The sequence below is a fragment of the Parambassis ranga genome, unplaced genomic scaffold, assembly GCF_900634625.1.
Source record: "Parambassis ranga unplaced genomic scaffold, fParRan2.1 scaffold_21_arrow_ctg1, whole genome shotgun sequence".
Classification (NCBI taxonomy): Eukaryota; Metazoa; Chordata; class Actinopteri; family Ambassidae; genus Parambassis; species Parambassis ranga.
In genome coordinates, this window is record NW_021144767.1 from 818,427 (window position 1) to 829,095 (window position 10,669).

Genomic DNA, 10,669 nt, shown 5'->3' on the forward strand with positions numbered 1-10,669 from the left:
TAACTACCAAATAATGTAATTGTCAGAAACAGAACTCAGCCTCATAAATATCCATTTTTACAGTGAGCTCCCAAGGAGCCATGCACAATCACTACCTTCACATAAAATAAACCACATCATAAAGTGCTGCTTACCTTTCAGAGGAATCAAACTTCTGAAAGCAATATGGCACCCTGCACAAACTTCTCTCAGCAACTACGGTGTCACTGAAGAAAAGTGCAGCATGTGAGCTGTCACTCCTACCAAACCAACCGTGCCTCTGCACCACCTGCTGGCCAACCGGAACAGACTTACATGTATATCTGCAGATCTAATGGTTGTTCTGTATCGTCTTTATTTTTACTTTATCTGTTGTTATGCTGCTCAGGACCTTGTTTCGATGCTGCTGCAATGGCTTCATGTTCCTCGGCCACACTTGGAGGAGCTGTTCACGTCCACAGGGAGGAAAGGAGACAGCGTGCTGATGGAGCAAACTCTGTTTACCATGTGGGGTAACATCGGCTTACAAGGATTCAACCTCCAATCTCAAAAACACATTATGGTAAGAAGTCTTATGTCTGTATTTGTGTATTTGTAAATATTAATAAAACAGTTTTACAAATATTTGATTTCACGCCTTTGCGTCAATTGATGCGAAAATCGAAGCAAGTGAACCTGTGACTAATTAATCTGGGTCTACGCTGCGTCTTCTGCTGCTGTCCAACAACACTCCGCCGCATCCGTGTCCGGCTGCCGTTAAAAGAAAACAAGCGGTCGCTGCAGCAGTCATACAGCTAACATCAGGAGGAACATGCTAAACAAACAGTGACACATTCAACAGAAGGAACTCTATAGTACGAGAGCAGGTAGGAGTTTTCTCTGAGACATAGAAAGTGTCATCTAAGAACTTCCCGTTTGTGAACCCAGAGATAGCGAGTAGGATGTCAAAATGAGTGACAGCATGTAGCTCAGTCAGCAGGATAAAACCTGTTTGTAGTGCCTTTCACTGAACATGGAGGCCTTTCTTCATGGCTGTTCACTTTAATGAAGATGTGTTAAAGCACCAGAGCTGCTGAACTCCTTGTGTGTGAGAGCCTGTTTGGTTTATGTCATTTGAAATTGAACATGATCAAAGTGTCGTGCGTTCACATGAACTTTATTAATACCCATGGAGTCATTGGGTTGTGTTAGCAGCATATACAACAACTGACAGTAAACACAATGCATGTGTTGATGATTTTCTGTGTCCTCTTCACAGATACTGTGTGTTGATACCCCAGTATTTTCTGAGCCAGTCATCTACAAAGTAAGTTACTAACACAGCCACAACTGTTATGTTGTGTTATTTTAAATGATACAATGATTCTGTACATGGTTTGTAAACCTTCAGCTGTAATGGAAACAGTAGTGCTTTTTATATTGTTTGAATGGAAATGTAACCGTGCCCTGACAGATTTGTTTTCTTCTTTTCTTCTTCTTAGAATTCTTTTCTTCTTTCACATTAAAAGAAGAAAATGAATCATAATATTAATTAATAATAATTAAGAAGGAGAGGTTGGTGTCTTTAGATAAGCATGTGTTTCAGAGATTCAGTGTAGTTTTGAGTGTGAGTACCAGTATGTGTTTGGCATGGTGTGCTGCTGATTTTGATTGAGCTTTGTATTCTTTCAGGTCTTGTATACATTCAAAATGAGTACTGTGATTAAGTTTGTGCGGCATTATTATCAATACGTAGGGAGTGGCAGAGATGCCTGATTGTCAGGGCTCCTTGTACAAACAGAGCACAGTGTTGAGTAATAGGGCACAGAAACTTCAAGGTCCGCCAAAGAAACTGTTATTACTAACAGCAGCGTTACAGTGAGGAAACATACAATAATTATTCTATAACCCTATTCCCAGTTTGTTTGGGTGTTGTCAGAGCTTATTGCCTTTGATTAGGTGGTTGTTGTTGCAAAGAGCGTAAGGGAACCACACAGCCTCTGCTCTCTTGTTTCTGTGGTCCTGTAATACCTTTCATTCTGCTCTGTAGCCACTTAAGGTTTTCCTTAAGGTCATCCATTTTGATGTTGTTGTTGTCACATACACACTGTCACAAATGTTTAATTGAACGCTGGCTATCATACACGGGAAGAGGGATGTGATAGACGTGTATCCAGTGATTAGCCTGGCTGCCTCTCTAAACCCCTCTGGAAATGGTAAAAGCATTTTTGTAACTTCTATACAGATCCACAGTTTACTAAACATCGCAGATTGACACTAAGAGGCAAGAGATGGTGTAAACTAGCACACAGAAAGATGTTTTATATAGGCTACTATGAATGAGCTGAGACACTCCATAAATCATGTGTACAGGTGTACCTGAAGGGGCAGATGGAAGCTACAGACAGCAGGTCATCAGCTCTAACAGAAGAGACGACTCAACAAAAAGGCACGAGACGTCGTACAATATGTGGTCTTAATAATACAGTTACATTGTTCTAAGTGTTTTGTTGTTGGATTTCAGTTACCACCCCCATGTACGTTGGTATCAGACGGTCAACTGTGCAGTTGCAAGAGTGATCTTGGTGAACCCAGAAAGTCAGCGCTGTGATTTCTTCTCTGACAGAGTCATCTACAGGTCTGTCAGGACCAGACCACCAGTGTTTGCTCACTCACTTTCATCACATCCAACATTCAGTGGAACTTTCTGTCCAGAGCATTTTACACTGGTGGTAGTGGGTACATGTTCGCCATGCCAGTCTGTAAATTAGACAAACAAACGGTGTCACACAGTTCCGGGTTACAGTTTAATGTAAAGGGCATCTCATTCAGTCACTTTCCTTTGGTGCTACTGTGATTGTTCTGTATTCTGTTGTTTCTGAATAATACAGCTGTCTCATAATTGGATTTAAAGGAAATCTACATTTAATTTGTGATTACATTATCATGAAATTTGATTGGCCTAACATTATACTAATTTAGCAAAGATATCTTTACTCTGCTGCAGTTACATTCATTCATGTCAGGGAACAAACTTCTTTGTTTGCACAGACTCAATATACCCGCCCTCATTTGTGTCAGATTTTCATTGTATACATTACATAACAGTAGAATAAAGCTTGCCCATCTGATTCCTAAGACCTTCTATCAGCAGCAAATATGTAACTTGGTTGTTGGTGCATTTCTTGACTGTCAGTATACCTGATTCCTTGTGGTTGCTCACCTGTGGGAAGCTTCCAAGGAATTATAGTGGTTTATTGGTTCACCCTGACAAAGAATGAGGAGGGATATAGGGGGAGATTATAGAGTTTGAGAGATGATCATGAAACAATGTAGAATATTAATGTTCCCTTTTGTGTTTTTGCAAATTGAAATCGTAAATTGCCTTAAATGCTTCCAAATTGCAAACAAGTGACCTGGTATGGAGGAAACTTGGAGTGTGTTGATGCCCTCTTTTTGTTCTGCAGTGGCAGAGTGAATGGTCGTCAGTACAGAGCCGACCTGGAGCTTTACCAGAATATTGTTGCTGAACAGTGCTGCTGGGAAATGAAGTCCAACCAACCCGTTCTCAAACTAGTCAAACAGCAGCAGGGACACTGGGAAAGACTTGTCAGGACTAAGGTACTCAACTTGTGTTCAGTCTACAGCAGAAATATAGAATTTTTCCACATCATCTTCTGATTGATTTAACAGGTGATTTATCTTTCTAGAATATTTTTGTGAGTCACGACATGGATCACCTTGACGACGAGGAAGAAACACCAAACGGTAAGCTGCTGGAGACTGACTTAATTTTTGTGATAATACCTACTTTCAGTGAGAATGATTCGCCCTCTTGTGGTTTTGTGGTTTATAGGGAACACAGGAGAGGACAACTGCTATGTGAATTCAGAGAGCGGTAGTGAAAGTGACTGAACATCTAGCTGTGCATGCATTCATACTTATTCATCATAGGATCACAGGACTGTTATAAAGTTTACACAGTTAAGTGATCTGATTTATACTATAGAAAGAGATTTTTGCTCTGAGATGCAGAGAGCCGTTTGTGTTTCATGCAAATATTTTACATCAGACAATGTTACTTTTGAATTATTAGTCTGTTGGAAAAAAATATTCTCCCTTGCTGTCATCAAAGTAAATAGTGTTCAGTACAGAGTAAGTAATAAGAGTAATTAATTCTCACCAAGTGGCATCAAAAAGTATGGAAAAAAATCATATAAAACAAATAACATAAAAAAACTATGAAACCTGTAGTAATATACAAATGCTCCACCATAGTATAAAGTATAGTTCACGTGAGGAGCAATATTGTGGTTATTATATCAAACGGTCATTCTGCCTGTTGGCATTTTGGAGAGAGAGAGACACAGTTTGAACATTTCTAACTATTTACCAGTGGGCATTATGAAAATGTACAGTTTATTATTTATAAAGATCAGCAGAAAATACTATTCTGACTGCACACACACACACACACACACACACACACACACACTCTGACTGCAGACACGCACACGCGCACACTCTGACTGCAGACACGCACACGCGCACACTCTGACTGCAGACACGCACACGCGCACACTCCGACTGCTCGCACACACACGCACGCACGCACTCCCGACTGCTCTCTGACTGCACACACACACTCCCGACTGCACGCACACACACACTGACTGCACTCCCGACTGCACACACACACTCTGACTGCTCTCTGACTGCAGACGCACACACACACTCTGACTGCACACACACACACACACACTCTGACTACACACACACACTCTGACTGCACACACACACACACACACTCTGACTACACACACACACTCTGACTGCACACACACACACACACACTGACTGCACTCCTGACTGCACACACACACACTGACTGCACTCCCGACTGCACGCACACACACACACTGACTGCACTCCGACTGCACACACACACTCTGACTGCTCTCTGACTGCAGACGCACACATACACTCTGACTGCACACACACACACACACACTCTGACTACCCACACACTCTGACTACACACACACTCTGACTGCGCACACACACACACACACTCTGACTGCTCTCCGACTGCAGACACGCACGCGCGCACACTCCGACTGCACACGCGCGTACACACACTCTGACTGCGCACACACACACTCTGACTGCGCACACACACACTCTGACTGCTGTCGTGACCTTCACTGGTCACCCCGGATTGTCAGACTCCGTCTTCTGTAATCAGAACATTGAGTGAAAGACAATACCCTGGGTTTGTAGTTTCGCCTTTGCAAAGGGAGAACACTCAGTGAACACAGGCCTTTCAGTCTGCTTCACTCCCCTCCATAAGTGTTCTGCCCCTCCCTGGACACAGGCTCGTGGAGGTACATTTGCATAATCTATTTGCATAATAGATCAACAGTTTTTCAAGACCTTTGTTGGTATTACCATATTGGGACATGTTGCCCTGTTATTCCCACCTACCAATTATAATAATTGGTCTAACATATTTTTGACTGTGAAACACTCTGTATCCCTCCTATGTTGGATGATTTATCTTACGTCCGATGCCTCCCAGTGCTTCGCCTTCACCGCATCAAAAGGGTTCCAGGAATGATAACATCCTCCCGAACTCCCTGTAACGGAGGATGTGTTTGTGTGAAAGAGTGTGAAAACCTCCCTTTTTCTCTGAGTGAAAGCATACATACAGGTAAATATGTGCTCTGTATCATGTCAGTGCATAGGTAACCTTATATAATTCCACACTGCGCACACACACACACACACTCTGACTGCTCTCTGACTGCACACACACACACACTGACTGCACTCTGACTGCAGACACACACACACACACTCTGACTGCACACACACACACAGACTGCTCTCTGACTGCACACACACACACACACACACACACACAGACTGACTGCACTCTGACTGCAGACACATGCACACACACACGCTCTGACTGCATGCACACGCACACGCTGACTGCTCACTGACACACACACACTCACTGACACACAGACACACGCACACTCTGACCTCCTGACGGACTGTGACTAACCCGTCACCTTCTCTCTCTCTGTGTGTTCAGAGTCGGATCCTGTCCATGTTGCTCTGCTTGTCATCTTCCTCTTCATCCTCCCAGGTACAGCTGGACTTGCAGGTCCTGGTCTGGGGTCCATGTAGAGTCAGTGACTGTTCACACCTGGGATTAGCGTGTGAGGTGACCACATCACATGGCACAGCTGTGATTGGATCACATGCTACAGGCAACCTTGCCTGTTTGACCTTTGACCTCTGTGCAGCTCTGTCACTCTGTCTCTGCTTCCTGTTTTCTCTCCTGTCAGGTTCATGACAGACCTGCTCCTCCCACTAAGCCACTCCCCCCTGATCCCGCTCTAAAACCTCAGCCACAGGTAACCTTGCCTGCCGGTGTCCATGTGCTGTTTCCGTGTTAATGTGTGATTATTAGAATAGTTAGGTAATAGTGTATCATTTATGAAGTCCTCTCTATCTACACACTGCCACCATCAGGGCAGACTGAGAGCTACAGCACTGGCCTGTGGCAGATCAGTAAAGATGGAGAATTCTGTGATGTCACTCTCTTTCCTGGTCATCACTGACTCGTGTGCCCCCCCCCTTCCCATCAAGCCACTGCCCCCCGACCCCCCCCCCCCCCCACCGGTTTTCTTTGTTGAGTGTTTGTCTGCAGTTCATGTACAGATCAGATCAGGCTGCAGCTCCACCTGCTGGTTGGAGGAGAAACAGCATTAAATATGATGTGGAATATAAAAGTACTGTAAAAGTCATAGGACATCTTCTGTTCGTACAGTAGGGGGCGTCACACTTCTGTCTGCATGCTGTGATCACTTAACAGAATTTCACAATATAGCTCAGTACACAGCATCCCATTGCTAAGGCTCTACTCTTCCTCTTCTGCTCTTCTTCATCACTAACCTCTCAGCTGCTAGCGAGTCAACCAGCTCCACCCAACAAGCCACTCCCCCCTGACCCCTGCACAACTGGACAGGTACGACCTGCCTCTGGCTGCAGCCTCTGATAGTGCTGAGTAGAGAAGCCGCTTGATTGATCAGTGTAATGTGATCAGGTGGTTGATCACTGTGATTATTGAACTCACCTGAAATCTGGTGTAAGCTGATTGGTCAGGGACACAGGTGAGCGTCAGGTCCTGGATTTATGTAGATTCTGATAACATTCCCTGAACTACAAATTCTCAGGGTTAGTTCGACCCATTTAATCAATCAACAAAACTAATCAGCTATTTGAACGACTAATCATGGTTGATGACATTTGATGAAGATTCCACTTTAGATATAGCGTAAACATATAAATTCTTCAAGTATCAGGTTCCACTCAGACCGGTGCTGCCCAGGAAGCCTCCCCCGGCCTGCTACCCCGACCTCCTACAGCCCCCCGACTACGCCTCTGACATCAAACCCCAGCGGCACAGAAGTGTTGCACCAGCTGCCTCTCCTAACAGGTACAGTGGTTCATTCCAGACCAGGAGAGAAAGACGTTTTAAAGCTCAAACTGTAACTGTGTGTCTCTGCAGACGGCCTCCTCTTCCTCCCATTCCACCGTCTAGCGCCTAAGATGGAGGCCATGAAGATGAAGATGATGCTTGGTCATTGGATTTAATCCTCCTCAACGCTGCTCTGTAAACAATGGTGCCTTGCTAAGCAGCCCCTCAGCACTGATCATGTCACTTCAAAGCCTGGAGCTACGCCTCGGGTCAGTGCCTTGCTCACAGATGGAGTCATGTGATGACTCACAGAGAGCTGCCCACACTCTCTGAAGACGGACTAGAACTTGAGGGACAAAGTCCTTCAGATCGTAATCAGATTACTTTACAGACTGAGTCTTCATCAGATTGTAATCAGATTATTATTTCTATGGTTCAGGCTGAAAGGTGAAAAATCTTTAGTCTGGAGTTTTGATTTTAGAATGAATGGGAGAAGTTGAGCTGCTGAAATGAATAGACGTTATTGAAAGTGAGATGTTTTAGATGTTTTCTTTTTCTCTGAGCCTTTTCAGTTAGAAGGACCTTTCCCCACCTTTGCTGAGGTGGCCAGTGAGTTTGTGGAAGCTGACACACTTCCTGGATCTGTGCTGGACTCTGAAGTTAACTGAAAGCCTTACCAGCAGCACCTGTCTGTCTCTGTGTCTCTACAGTCTTCATCTGTCTAATGTGTCTTCAGCTGCCAGAATGTACTCAGTGAGTTGTCTGCTGTTGTATTGTTATGCCAAAGAGGATCAATCATTCTGAATTAAAATATTGATCTGTTGAGAGCAGAAATCACTGAGAATGCTGTTTCAGCCACGATTCTTCATCTGAGTTCTGCTAAAGTTATGTGAGGCAGAGCACTGATATCTGAACAAAACCTGGTCTGAAAAGGTCTCACGCGGTTTGGTCTTCAAAGAGGACCAGGAGTAAATCAACTCTGCTGGGTCAGCTTTAAATCACACAATCGGTCCTTTTGTCAACACCTGCCCAGCAGCTTTCACCCCATCCAAACCCTAACACAATGGGGCCGTCAACTAGTCCTGCACAGTGTCTGGTCCTTAACTGACCATTAACCAACAACAGGGATCTTAGTCATGTGAGTCAAGATCCCCCCACAGAGGTCCTGAACACATAAAAACTCAGATTCCACACCAGAACAGCAGCAGGACCGAAGAAGCGACGCGGGGGACGAAACGTCTTCAAAACACCATCCTTGAGTCCAGCTGCCGCCATCAGACTCCTGGACACAGCGGCTCTGTTCCACCTTCACTCAAACCAAGTGTGATGTGAAATAGGAGCAGCCAGGTAGCCGTTCTTAGCTAACCTGCACAAAGGGGAGGGACGGAACTTTTGTAACAGTTTGTCTCAGCTCAGTGTGAGAGAGCGGCCTCATCACTCGGTCGTCAACACAGAAATATGAAACAATGGAAACACTCATGTCACATCTTTGACTTCAAGCCACAGAACAGTGACTCACTTCCTCTGAGTCTGAACGTTCTACTAGTCTTCTTACAGATATCAGATCTATCATCTGATACCATCAGTTCATTGTTCACTGACACTGATTGAGACAGTTTGGTTCTGTAAAGAAAATGTATCCTGTCCACTCAGCTGAGTCAGCTGATCACATGCTCTCACATCTCTTTTCTCTGTATTCTGACCACATGACACTTCCTTTCATCACTTCCTGTATTTCAGACCCATCGTTTGTCGGCTCGTCTCTGGACCAAGCCGAGAAGAAACTCTACTTCTTCTTTAGTGAAATTGGGAAAGAGTTTAACTTCCTGGACGAACTGCAGATCTCCCGTGTGTCTCAAGTCTGCAAGGTAACATAAAAAGTGACAGCAGGATGTGATGTCATCTGATGCTACAGTCTGATGCCTGTGTGTGCAATTACAGGACGATGTGGGAGGACAGAGGACTCTGCAGAGGAAGTGGACGTCCTTTGCCAAAGCAAAGTCCCCCAAACAGCTTCCCTTCAACATCCTCCAGGATGTGTTCACACATGGTGGCTGTCTCCTTCCTGCTGGTGCTCTGCATCTGTGCCCTGATGATTGCTGCACTTTACGTGTGGCAACAAAGACAAGCCGACCGCAAATCACACCGTCTGGTCTGTCCAGAGGAGGGCAGCAAAAACAACAACTGTCTAGAGATCTGCTCTCTGAGCAGCCCAGAGGACCCTGGACCAGACCTGAAGGTAGTCGAGTGAAAACGTGTTGGTCCATACACCTCTCCTCTTCCTCCCAACCTGTGTGGCCTTACACTCTGTGTAATGTGCAAAGTGGACTTTAGCCTGTAGTTGTTGAACACACTGTTCTGCTTCGTTTTCACAGACGACGGGATTATTGTTTGATTGTAATGATGGCTGGGAGATCAGTTATCAAGTGATCAATATTTGCACATTTGTAATGTTAGTTTAATTGATTGTGTACAGAGCTGTTGTGTTTGTTTACAATAATGCAGGGATTGATTGTTTATTGTTTTGAATTGATCTCTGACCTCATGTGAATCTGCAGCTTTAATAAATCTTCCTCAACAGCTGGTCTCCTGTTGGTGGAAACACTGCCACCAAAATTTATGACGTCGCGCCACAATCAGGAAGTGCTTTGAAGGCCAGACCGTCCCATTTACCAACGGTTGAGGATCCTCCAGTTTTCCTGGTTACCACAGCGCTGCAATACCGTTACTATAGTAACAGACCTAACAAAGCCAGTGGTTTCTTCGGGCGAGCGTAAAACACAGTGAAGAGAACCGTCGGTGCTGGTCGAAGCTGGAGGAGGTAACGTCAGTGTCATCCCACAAAGTCCAGCTCATGCTGAAGCCTGACTGCTTTGTCACATGGCCCCAGGTGACATTAGGTTGATGTTAAATCAACTTAGAAAAGTTGGGAGGAAGCTGCTGTTTACTTCCAGTTACAGTAGACGGTTTTATTTGTCTGATGACATGTTGTTGCCTTTTCTGCTCCCTCCGCACACACAATGGACATGAGGAGATTCCCAACAAAGACACGGAGAGTTAGAGTTGTTTTCAGCATTAACCCATATTGTAATAAGGCCAGGTTAGCTCCTGTTAGCCTGCTAGCTTCAGCCTCGCTGTGCCAGTGCACATAGCCACCTGCTCCTATTCTTATCAGCAAGAATAAAACACATGTGATGGACCGTCAGGACACAGTGGAGC

At 44.8% G+C, this 10,669-nt stretch overlaps 1 long non-coding RNA gene across 1 annotated transcript; it reads left to right on the forward strand.

Annotated features, from left to right (window-relative positions):
• The first annotated feature begins 3,519 nt into the window (after positions 1-3,519).
• LOC114429736 (uncharacterized) lies at positions 3,520-6,350 on the forward strand. The gene is made up of 3 exons (XR_003669903.1): positions 3,520-3,579; positions 3,669-3,726; positions 6,059-6,350. It is a non-coding gene; the product is annotated as an uncharacterized LOC114429736 (long non-coding RNA).
• The last annotated feature ends 4,319 nt before the right edge of the window (positions 6,351-10,669 follow it).